Source organism: Sinohyriopsis cumingii, chromosome 18 (genome assembly GCF_028554795.1).
Source record: "Sinohyriopsis cumingii isolate HCF-2022 chromosome 18, ASM2855479v2, whole genome shotgun sequence".
Lineage (NCBI taxonomy): Eukaryota > Metazoa > Mollusca > Bivalvia > Unionida > Unionidae > Sinohyriopsis > Sinohyriopsis cumingii.
The window spans coordinates 42,474,554-42,486,461 of NC_142978.1; the positions used below are offsets into that span (position 1 = coordinate 42,474,554).

Sequence of the window (11,908 nt, forward strand, 5' to 3'; positions counted from 1 at the left end):
AAGTAAGGAAGGAAAGATAAAAAGATTGAAGAAAAATCGAATGAATGAAAAACAGAAAATACAGTAAATAAATGCTGAAAAACATTTTAAAATTGCAATAAGACAAAATCTTCGCTGGTAACATGGGTCAAAATTTCTTTTCTAATCTGTTAAAGCTTTATTTTGCACCGTTACCATCTTACCGTTTTAATTTCAACTATTTGTTTTTTATATCGCTGGTCGATATGAGACTTACCATAATTTTTAAAAGATTATACACATAACATTTTGTTTGGCGCTAAATAGCCTTACAGTACTGATGCGCCGTTAAAAATAATCAATCAATCACTGTTAAAAATTACCGGTTTGAAAATTGAGAACACGAATCAAAAAGCAATAAAAATATAAATCTACATGTTACCTCTCAAGATTGCGAATGAAAGTGGGCGTTGTAAACTAAATATTTTTTTTACAAATTATATCTTTTAAATACCGACTATCCTCATATGAACTCGTGATAAAAGGTGCGGTTACGATTGACCCCTGGAATCATCCCGAGCTGGCTACAATGGCGTGCTGATGTGTCTGTCTGCCCTTGAACAAGATACTTTATTCCAATTACATCGGCACCTGATGATAACATGGACGTATTGCTGTACCACAAAACATAAAACCAAATCTATACGCAATATGTAAAGACTGCATAATTGTTATGAAGACGAAAAGTGGAAAAAATTAGAAATGTTGTCTTTTTTTTTTAGATCATTAAGTTGTTCATTCTACAGGAAGCATACTTTTTACATTTCCTGTATTTAACGTGAATAAGAAAGAAAGAAACCAGTCTCCGAAAAAGTAATGAGTTTGTTTTTCATCATATCATTACACCCTTTTAGAGACAATATCTTCTTATTTTGGACCCTTATGACCGAAACTTCTTCAAACCAAAACTGAAATTCAAATTATTTTAACACAAAAAATGTGAAACTTTCAGTATGCTTATGCCATTCACATTGGGCCTACCGAACGATGGTCCCAATGTGAAAAAGTCTTAAAATGTAATTAAAAGTAGGTTCATTTGTTCTTATTAAAGTGACATGCCCTCCAACATTTTAAAACTTCGAGCTTCCCGCTTGAGTTTGCAGCTATAAAACAAAAGCAAAATTTGTCCAAATATGGGTTTGGTCAAAAAGTTCACGTTATGCGTATTCTCTTGGTTCATGGTGATGAACATAACTACAGCGCAATGCTTATGCTGACATGGTCCCTTTGCTGTGAAAATAGCTGACATGGTCCCTTTGCTATGAAAAAGAATTCCAATTTTAAAAGGTAAATCGCAAGCACTGCACGATTACAAAGAATACTCTTACTTGCAAACAAACGACCGAATCCACGTCGCCACCAGACTGGTTTACAAAAAGCGATGTATTTGAGTTTAACAGTAATGATCAGCAATTTCTATTCGTTGGTCTTGATTATTGAAGTTTCAAAGATGATACTTTAAGATACATTCATCAACTGAAGCGCTACAATTATCCATTGCTTTTGACAAAGGAAAGTAATGAAATATGTATTCAACGCTGTTTTCATGTTTTTCTACAACAGAATGACCGATCATGCGACCGCGTGACGCCACTCTCGATGTTTACTCCTTATTGATTATGATTAGTAAGATCTGACATTTTCTAGCGTGCTTCCAAGCCCTTACGCGACATCGACCACTTCATCAACAAGACTAGATAATTGTATCTATTATTATTATTATTATTATCATTATCATCATCATTATTATTATTTTCTTGAAATTAGATTTTGCTGAAGCGATACACAAATCCTGGTTTTGAGCAGTTTTCGAGTAAGTTCTCCTTCACAGATCCCCAAGTTCTATCCTTGTTACAGTCACCCCTTATCCTTCATGTGGCCCCGAAGCATCCAGTTGAGAAAATGACCTGGAGGTATGATATAGGACTTCTGGGAGAAATAATCCAGTATGGATGCTAAATGTTGGTTCCCGCGGGTAGCATTGATTCTCAAGCACAATAGACTAGATGTGTTCGCTTGCTCCGAAACTAACTGAATCATGCATGTTTTTCCCCTTAAAAGAACGAAGCAAAGGAAAGAAGGTAGAAGATAAGATAAGACAGGAAATATTTCATGTAGCTGTTTCAATCTTGCTGCATGAAAGAAAAGAAAGTCGAAAAATGGGAGGGAAACAATAAAGAGACAAATATAAGATAAGGAGAACGAGTGAGTAAATGAATGAATGAAGAAAAAGAAATAAATATATATCAGCAGCGACGTTGTCCCTATTGTGACAGCAGTTTTGAAATTGTACATCGCAATATAAAGCAAAAATATTTACCTACAAGTAATTTAGCTTTCGAGAAATAAATTTAATTTCAGAAATCTGTTCCATGCATAATAAACTGAAAGCCATCAAAATGATGAATCTCTAAAGATACGTAAGAATACAAATCAGTCAGGCAACTTTCCGGGAGATTGCATGACAAAATTTTATGCGCATACTTCTTTCTTATTATCGTAGAAAGGTCAATTACGCATTCGTTATCAAAAGCTTTCTCAGGGAAGACACATACGTAAAATAAATATACAGCTTCTTTATTGCTCAAGGACAGTAATCAAAGGATTTCGATCTATCGACAAAGAAAACAATCCCATGTTCTAATTACGAAATAGCTCTGATAATATCGCAGATACCAAATAACGTATTAAGAACTTCGACCTCAAAGAATACATTTGCATCTAATTACAACGTGTAAATTTAATAGGGCAACCACCAAGGAAGGCGACTGGCACGAATTACATTATATTGAGGTTATTATCATTCGTTTCTGTCTGAATCATCCAAGCTAGACCTCTGACCTTTTACTGAATTCAGTAAAGAAACCAGCAATTATTTCGAAAGTATGGTAGCATGTAAATCAGAAGAATGCAAAGTATAATGGAATTTGAAAGAAGAGAAAAATATAATAAAAGGAAAAAAGAACGAAAACACCACATTCTATGAGTCAAGCTCATATGGAAAGGTACGGTAAAATAGAAACGTATGTATCCACCACAAGACGCCGGCCTTGATTAGGTAACTTAAAGCGATTAAAACAATCTTTATACGTCAAACTAGATCACGATCAGATTTGTCCTATCGAACACAGCTGTTGCATTGTATTAAAGGAAACAGACGATGGGATACTGGATGTCCGTCTGTGCGCATGTGCGTGCCATTACGGTAAATCCTCATATACCGTTGGAGCAAGCCACCTGAAGTTTGGGTTAACGACATGCCTCAGGCAGCAGATTGCCAACACTTTTGGAATTTTGATCTTTTGGCTGGGGATGGGGCTATTGATTTTATTTAATTTTTAAATCACTTCCGAGTTGGTTGCATGCCTCACGTGTATTAGAATGAACATACATGATTAATGGTCATAGTGTCAACCTGGAACCCTGTGACTAAGGTATATTTCCCTACCCCACAAACGTAGCCCTGGGTCATAATATACATAATATATAAACTAAAGAAAACCGCACCCAATATATATATATATATATATATATATATATATATATATATATATATATATATATATATATATATATATATATATATATACACACTTAAAGAAAATAAAAAGGCAAATTTATACACGCAAATGGCATTGATCCAAAGGTTTATTCCTGCCCAAAAGAGCTTAGCACCTTTTATCACCGAAACCATTGAAATCCCCAATCTATCACCGTACATTCACTTCGCGTGAATAAAAAGACAAATGTATACAGCCAAATTATTTACAAGCAACTGACAATGACCCTGGGGTCCACCCCTATCCCAGGGGTCTTAGCAACTCTGTCATATATTGGAGCTACATGTGTTGAGATTTATCTGACTCGTCGTGCTTCGTATATGATTCAGTTGTACATCTGTTATCACGACCCATAAATTGAGTTTTTGTATTGACCCATAAAAGTGAGGCTTTACATTGACCCAAAAAGTGAGGTTTTATACTGACTCGTAAAGTGAGGTTTTATATTGACCCATAAAATGAGGTTTTATTTTGACCCGTCAAACGAAGTTTCATATTGACCCATAAAATGAGGTTTTATATTCAATGCACGGCTATTTCGATAAGTGGTTTCTAGCGGTTTAATGTAACCAACTTTTACATGATATTGGGAGAGTAAAATTTTCATATCAATTTAATTCGGTGAGCAAACCTTAAGTGACAATTTTCATATACAGGAACTTTTCTGCAAAATCGTTGTTTTCCCCTTTCATGTCAATATTTATGTGGATAAAAGATTAACCAAAAAGGCGTATTGTATAACAAATTGTCAGATACAATCACTGATGCAAATATTACCCAAAGTTGGTTATTCGTTGTGCTATAAATTGCATGCATGAAGTTTCAAGAAACACATCCAAAAGTTTCGGGGCCTAAAAAAATGAAAAGAGATACAGTGTCAGGGTACTTATTTGAGGCGCTGGAATTTTCCTCCGATCTGTGCAAAGTCTGATGAAATAGGATGGGGTGGCAGTAGTGCACCCATCGCATCTTCCCATGCACCTAGACTCATATTTTGAAGTATCACCTCTCTTGAGCCTTTCAAACAATTCCCCGCTCTTGGCGCCGAGTTAGCTACAGCTGTCGAATTTAATTGGGCTGCACTCAACTCCACCAGATGGTTTCATGGTGACCCTCTGCCGATTGTTGAAATACGAATTGATCTCTCAAAACTTGGGAGAAGAATACACCATGGGTACGTAAAGTTATGTGAGATTGGGTGACTATAGTAATATTTTAGGCTCTCTAACCAAGAGTCGAAGGGAATAAGGGGTACGGTTAGGATTCGGAAAACAGTATTGGAAGCAGACTCGTACATGATAAAGTTGCTTTAAAATATTTGTAACCAATGCTGTAAACAAAATAGAACTGACATTCCTACTATAACATTAACATAGTACGTAAAGTTAGTCAGACTGACTGAGGAATATAAAAGCGACGTCATATGTGGAAATAGGTTGATATGCGATGGGAATTGGGAAAACAGTGTCGTGCATTGAATCAAAGGTAAAGATGTTGGCAAATATCTGTAACATGTTACAAATATAAAGTGGTACTGATATCGGAAAAAAATCATCGATGATTGCTGTAGAGAGAAGAAGAATATTATGGCCGGAGGAGACGTGGGTAAGTTGAGACTCTTTGATCAAGTGATTCGAGTCAAATGGAGAGGGGTGGGGCTGGGTATGGCAACGGTACCGCCAACTGAATCAAGACAGCTTACGCAAATCAATAAGAAACAAAGTCTAAATGACATTTGAACTGATCGCTTCAAATTCGTGTGGAAGATAGTAAATTAGTCTCGGTACCGGAGCATTCTCAGTGTCTATTGTGGAAGAAATGGGTTGAGGGTCAGGAGGCATTATCGCGTGTAGATGCATAAATGCACATTTTTATATAAAAAAGGCCATATATTTATAACGAGTATTTAAAAGTGGCACCCTCGTCTACCGTAGAATATACTGGATCTATCAGCTACCGTCGAGTAAATAACTTAACATAATTGGAAAGGGAATAATTTGAACACAATGTGGGTAACTAAGTTCGTAATTTTTACTCTTAGATTTTAAATCGAACGAGGGTTTAGCAATCCTCATCACGAGTAAAATCATGCATGAAAATGTTTCCTTCAAATTATATGTACAATGTTTAGTGCAAAGCGGCCAAGACATTCGAGTAGCTAACTTGATTTAGGAGTCTAAATTAACAATTTATAATCTTTGACCTCGAATCAAACAAAATGGGACTAAATGTGGAGGTTCTGGAATCAGTAGGGCGGACAGAATGCAGGCGTTATACGAATATTTCTAACATTAATTGAAAAACAAATTGAGTCTGGCACTGTATTGTAAAAATCAAGTACCAGAAGAGGAAAACAGAGAGAGCGGACGGATACTTTTTTGCCGACAAGTTAGCCTTCCCGACATTTTAGACTCGTAGTTGAACGAGTGTGCAAAAAGATGGTGATGTGTGAATTACCTGAAGAAACACAGAAGGGAGTGATGTGGGAATTACCTGAAGAAACATAGAAGGTGGGGTGGGAATTATCTGGAGACACAGTATCGCAAGTACAAACACAAAAGCAGTTTTTAATACATATGTGTGACAGTTAACAAGACAAAACATAATGACACTAAAGACAAAGCAATGACACTAAGGACAAAACATAATGACACTAAAGACAAAACATAATGGCACTGACATTTTCATGAGTAAGAAGGAACGAGAACAAGGATTCTACTACCACAAGGAGTTAATAAAATTAAATACATAATCAGCATGTGCATAAATAGAAACAGAATATAAGTTAATATCACGGATACCGAGAGAGAGAGAGAGAGAGAGAGAGAGAGAGAGAGAGAGAGAGAGAGAGAGAGAGAGATGCTACCATTTGCTGGTAATATAACAAGCACCAAACACAATATAAATTGGTATTATAAGGGTAAGAAAACAAATCAGCGATAGAAAGAAGTACATATAATTTGCTCAAATGTGAACTCTCCAAATTCAAAGTCTATGCTTTTCAAAATTTCCACACAAAGTAAACATTAAGTTCAATGCATAATCTATTTCACCTTTTTTTCAAAATAAATACAGTGTTAATTATGAATTGTCAGAAGAAAGTAATTAAAATGAAAAATAACTGATGAAATAGTTTGCACAACTGTGAAGTATAACATTTAAAAAATATTCTTGGTCTTTTCGAGAGATTTCATCTAATAAAAGTTGGATAATGGTGGGAAAAATCACAGACATTTATAACGGATGGTCTTGATATTTTCCCCTGAAAACGGCATTGCAACAACCCTCTGCAATCTGTACTAGGTGAATCTAGTTATCACTTAGCTGTAAGCCTTGAGAAGAGCAAGCCAATATAGCTGTCACTGACGTGAATGGTCTGCTAGTGGGGGCGGAGCTTACCACCAATGGCATTAAGCCAATAAACATTGAAATATTATCTAAAATACTGCAAGAATAATCTTTAAAATATTAGCATTGTGAAAAATAAAACTACTTTGAACGAATTTTTCACTTAGGTTCAAATCTGTTGACAATGACGCACAAAAATAAATTATTAACATAACCCTATTTTTGCCTTCGCACTTACGCGGCGAGGAATGCCGCCATCTTTGCGCAAATGAAACCAGCGCTTGAAAAGCGAAAAATGCAAGATCAAAACCATACACACACAAGAAAAGTTCACACAGTAGCATTATAATACGTATCAAATTATTGTATGATTGTATATTTGTACTTACCTCTCTCGTTATTGTAGAAAATCTTCCATAAACAGACGAGCTATTACAGTGTGGGGTGTTCTCTGCCGAATTCAACTCTGTTTTACTCCGCGAATACCGCATTCACGGCTGATAGACTGGATTTGTCACGTGATCTAGGGTAATCTATCAAGGCTTGCGCTGATAAGAAACGACTCGGTGGGCCAAACACGGCGGCTATGCCACACTCAAATACGGGGCATTTATTTATTATTCATTGACCGTTATTGAACCGAATTACCCAAAGTAAATAGCCTATGGTTGGAGTAAAACACAGCTATCTGGAAATCCGATACTTGGAAATAGAGGTGCTTTCAGCAGCACGGCCTGTATTTTTTACCTAATGTCATACATACCTAACTGAAAAGTAATTTTGACCGTCAAAGGCGACAGATAAATTACAAGGCTTTCAAGTCCTGTCAGAATAATGTATTATGTATAAAGTAAAGAAACCCCAAACATGGCGTTCATATTCCATTATCACCCCCCACTCTAAAGGACGGAACTCGGATAGAAGAGCTTTTAAAACGAGTTAATAAATAACGAGTATACGTTGGTAGCTTGTCTCGACAGGTTCATCTCATTACATCTGAGTGACAAAACAGTAAACTACAAAATAACGAACTATATTAGCAGCATTCGTTCAGCTTTCTCAATAAATGATTGCTGTTCTTACAAGCTTCAGTAATTTACTCCTCAACGTATAAAAAATATCGCAATGCATCTAAAATGAAGCACTCTACAATATATATTGGCTGAACTGCAATTGCATCGGAAAGACTTGTTCTGATACGTTATTTTAACCAAACCATCTATAAAGAATGAAAATCGATTAGAATAAGAAAGAAGATTGTCTAAGGAACTGTACAGTAAAATAATTTTCTTTCCTTTATTTAAGTCGAATTCTCACAGTGAGAAGTTTCAGTGTTCCATATACCCAAAAATACTTATTAATTTAAAACTTTTATAAACTTAGTGATATCGTAAAGTTAGTGCTAAAAACTATGTTTTTTCGTAACATTTGACTAAAATTTGTAATCGAAACAACTGTATTTCTTGGTAACATTTGACTAAAATTTGTTATCTCAACAACTACACTTCGTGGTAACCTTTGAGAACTAATTGTCATCATAAAAACTGTACCTGGTGGTAACCTTTGACAAATATTTATTATTACAGTAACTATACTTTGTGATCTCGATCTCTCTCTCTCTCTCTCTCTCTGATATAGCTATGTCAATCGACGAATATATTTTGGAACCAATGTTTACAAAAGTACCATTACTTTCCAATACAGAAGATTTAGAATACAGGTTAACATTTTGCGCATACATTTTTTCAGTGCTCACTAGACTGATGGGATCGTGCACAGGGATACATGCACAGTAGATACAATAATTACTGCCATAAGATAACACCTCCGTTCCATTTTAAAACAGAGGCACATTCACATTTGTGCCCAAGCCTATATAATCCAATTAACTAACTAATTTAAAAAACTTTGTCAAAGTTGAATTTTTGAGTAAGAAATAGTTCCGACAATCAAGGTTTTTCTTCCATCCAAGCGAGGACTATACCAAAAATCCTAAAATGGCGAGAACAAGGAGCGCAACAAAATAACTATATATAATAAAAAAAAACAGCAACACAAATCCACAATAACTGTGGAAGCAGTATATTCGAAAACAAGAACGTTAACATCAGCGAAAATAAAATGAATAAACTGTTTTTTTATTTTTATTTGTCCTTATATTTTGTTATATTTTGGATTGGCTGCCATACTTATCTGCCTCACCTTGCCCTTTGAGTGCCCGTTGTTGAAAATTAATTTTACCATGAACGCATCTATTGTGCATGGTCATTTTTAGTTGCAAGAACAACAAGGAAAAAAAAACGTACATGTATGCAATTAAAATTACTTCTTCCCATAGTAAAAAAAAAAGGTTAGCACTTTATTTCCATCGGCATACAATTAAATCTGATAGTTTTTAATTAACGATAATACCCACAAGAACACGTCTAATGCATGGTTTACACATCGTACCTGGTTATATCATAAACGATCTCAAGCTTGGAAATATGTCTTAATATGTCTTCTTTGAAAGTACAAACATTCAACCACTTAGCTATACAGGAATTTCAAGTTCAAATAAATGTTTCTCAAATGTCTATTGTAGCTTCAATAAAACTCAAAGTTCAAACTTTCGTACAATTCATAAATGGCTGTATTGTCCCATTGACTAAACTAGGATTTTATAGATAAACATCAGTGGTAGGGTTTCGCGTTCAGGTTCTGGTCCCTATAATTACGACTCATAAATAATGGAATCCAGTCAGGCTATATAAACACGGAGTCCTATCTGGAAAATCAAGTTCGCTGACGTAACAAGGTTGTGCAAACAACATATGTATTACCGCACATGTGCACGACCGGAAATTTGCTATACATGTACGCGCCAGAGCATTGAGTGACAAAAACATGCAGTAACAAGTGCGTCCAAATTTTAGTTCGACGTGGATCCGCAGGCCAAAGCCTGTTGCTTGTTTTAGACCGTCACGTAATTTCAATAGATGCCTTTAGAAACCGACATTAGGTGCATACTATTTCAAAATCAAGTAAAGAACTAACATTTTGTCATATTTTAAGAGGTTTCTCATGTTTAGTATTTACTTGCCAAACTTTAGCGTTTCTCCTGTTTTGTAATTACACAAAAAGTAGACCACTATATTAATTACCAATCTTAGATGGGTAAAACGTATTTGATGTAAATTTACTTATTTATTCTTCTATGTGTGTAACGTTTTGTAAATGTTTGAACTGATTGAGTGTACACACACACACACACACACACACACACACACACACACACACACACACATACATTTCATGTCCTTTTATGAATGTTGTAGCTTAAGTCACCGAACACACAATGCAAATCGATCTTTTCCGACTATTTTGTAAATATATTTTGCAATAATCTGCACGAAAGGACAAGTTGTAATCTTCATAGGTTTTTCTAACTTCCGTTATCATGTCGGATAATTATTAATACCCATTTGGCATTGTACATCAGTAACTATTTTAATGACTAAAACAAACAAAGAAGGTAACAAAAAGTAATTCATAAGGTCAACCAATATATCATCCGATATGTGTGCTTGTAATAAGTTAAACTAATGAAATGTAACACTTTTTAATGTAATGATTTTTGGCACGAAGTAAATACAAATAAATGATCTTTTTAGGATATAGGGTTTTGATATTATTGGACAAAATCGTACATCACGAAGTATCTTATTTATAACTAAATGCGAGGTTATTTATTCATTTATTTATTTATTTATTTATTTATTTATTTATTTATTTGGTCGGTCGGTCGGTTAGTTACTTAGTTAGTTAGTTAGTGTATACATCTGAAATAAGTCGGTCTGTAGTGCCGGTCTCAATGCTTTTACAACATAAAAGCACGTTAAGAATATGTACATCGCACATAATTTCAAACAAAAAAATATTGAGTAAAAACACATTAATATGACAGGATGAAAATGGACTCTGATCTACCAGCGGATTCTACGACGGCAGATCAGGGTCTGTATTGTTTGCAGTTGAATTTTATTTATAAGCCAGTATTTACCACACATTTCAATGTGTATCGGATTGTAATATGATTACAGTGCGCATCCTAATGTGGTAAGTTTTGTTTTTATTGCCCTAATTTATTGTTATTTATATGATATAATTTGAGTAATATCATATCATGTTTTACACATTCTATATTTGTAGTAATTCATATCTTGTTTTACACGTGCTATATTTCTAGTAATTCATATATTGTTTTACACGTGCTATATTTGTAGTAATTCATATCTTCTTTTACACATGCTATATTTGTAGTAATTCCTATCTTGTTTTATACATGCTATACTTGTAGTAATTCATATATTGTTTTACACATGCTATATTTGTAGTAATTCCTATCTTGTTTTACACATGCTATATTTGTAGTAATTCCTATCTTGTTTTACACATGCTATATTTGTAGTAATTCCTATCTTGTTTCACGCATGCTATATTTGTAGTAATTCCTATCTTGTTTCACGCATGCTATATTTGTAGTAATTCCTATCTTGTTTTACACATGCTATATTTGTAGTAATTCATATATTGTTTTACACATGCTATATTTGTAGTAATTCCTATCTTGTTTCACGCATGCTATATTTGTAGTAATTCCTATCTTGTTTCACGCATGCTATATTTGTAGTAATTCATATCTTGTTTCACACATGCTATATTTGTAGTAATTCATATCTTGTTTTACACATGCTATATTTGTAGTAATTCCTATCTTGTTTTACACATGCTCTACTTGTAGTAATTCATATATTATTTTACACATGCTATATTTGTAGTAATTCCTATCTTGTTTCACGCATGCTATATTTGTAGTAATTCATATCTTGTTTTACACATGCTATATTTGTAGTAATTCCTATCTTGTTTTACACATGCTCTACTTGTAGTAATTCATATATTATTTTACACATGCTATATTTGTAGTAATTCCTATCTTG

The 11,908-nt window shown here is 34.4% G+C and overlaps 1 protein-coding gene across 1 annotated transcript in view; it reads right to left on the reverse strand.

The window, feature by feature from the left end:
- The window catches only part of LOC149776495 (uncharacterized), a 55,470-nt gene extending 48,042 nt beyond the window's left edge, over positions 1–7,428 (reverse strand). The window contains exon 1 of the mRNA XM_089940929.1: positions 7,316–7,428. The gene's annotated coding sequence lies outside the window, so the exon portion shown is untranslated. The remainder of the gene's footprint in view (positions 1–7,315) is intronic.
- Positions 7,429–11,908: the final 4,480 nt, after the last annotated feature.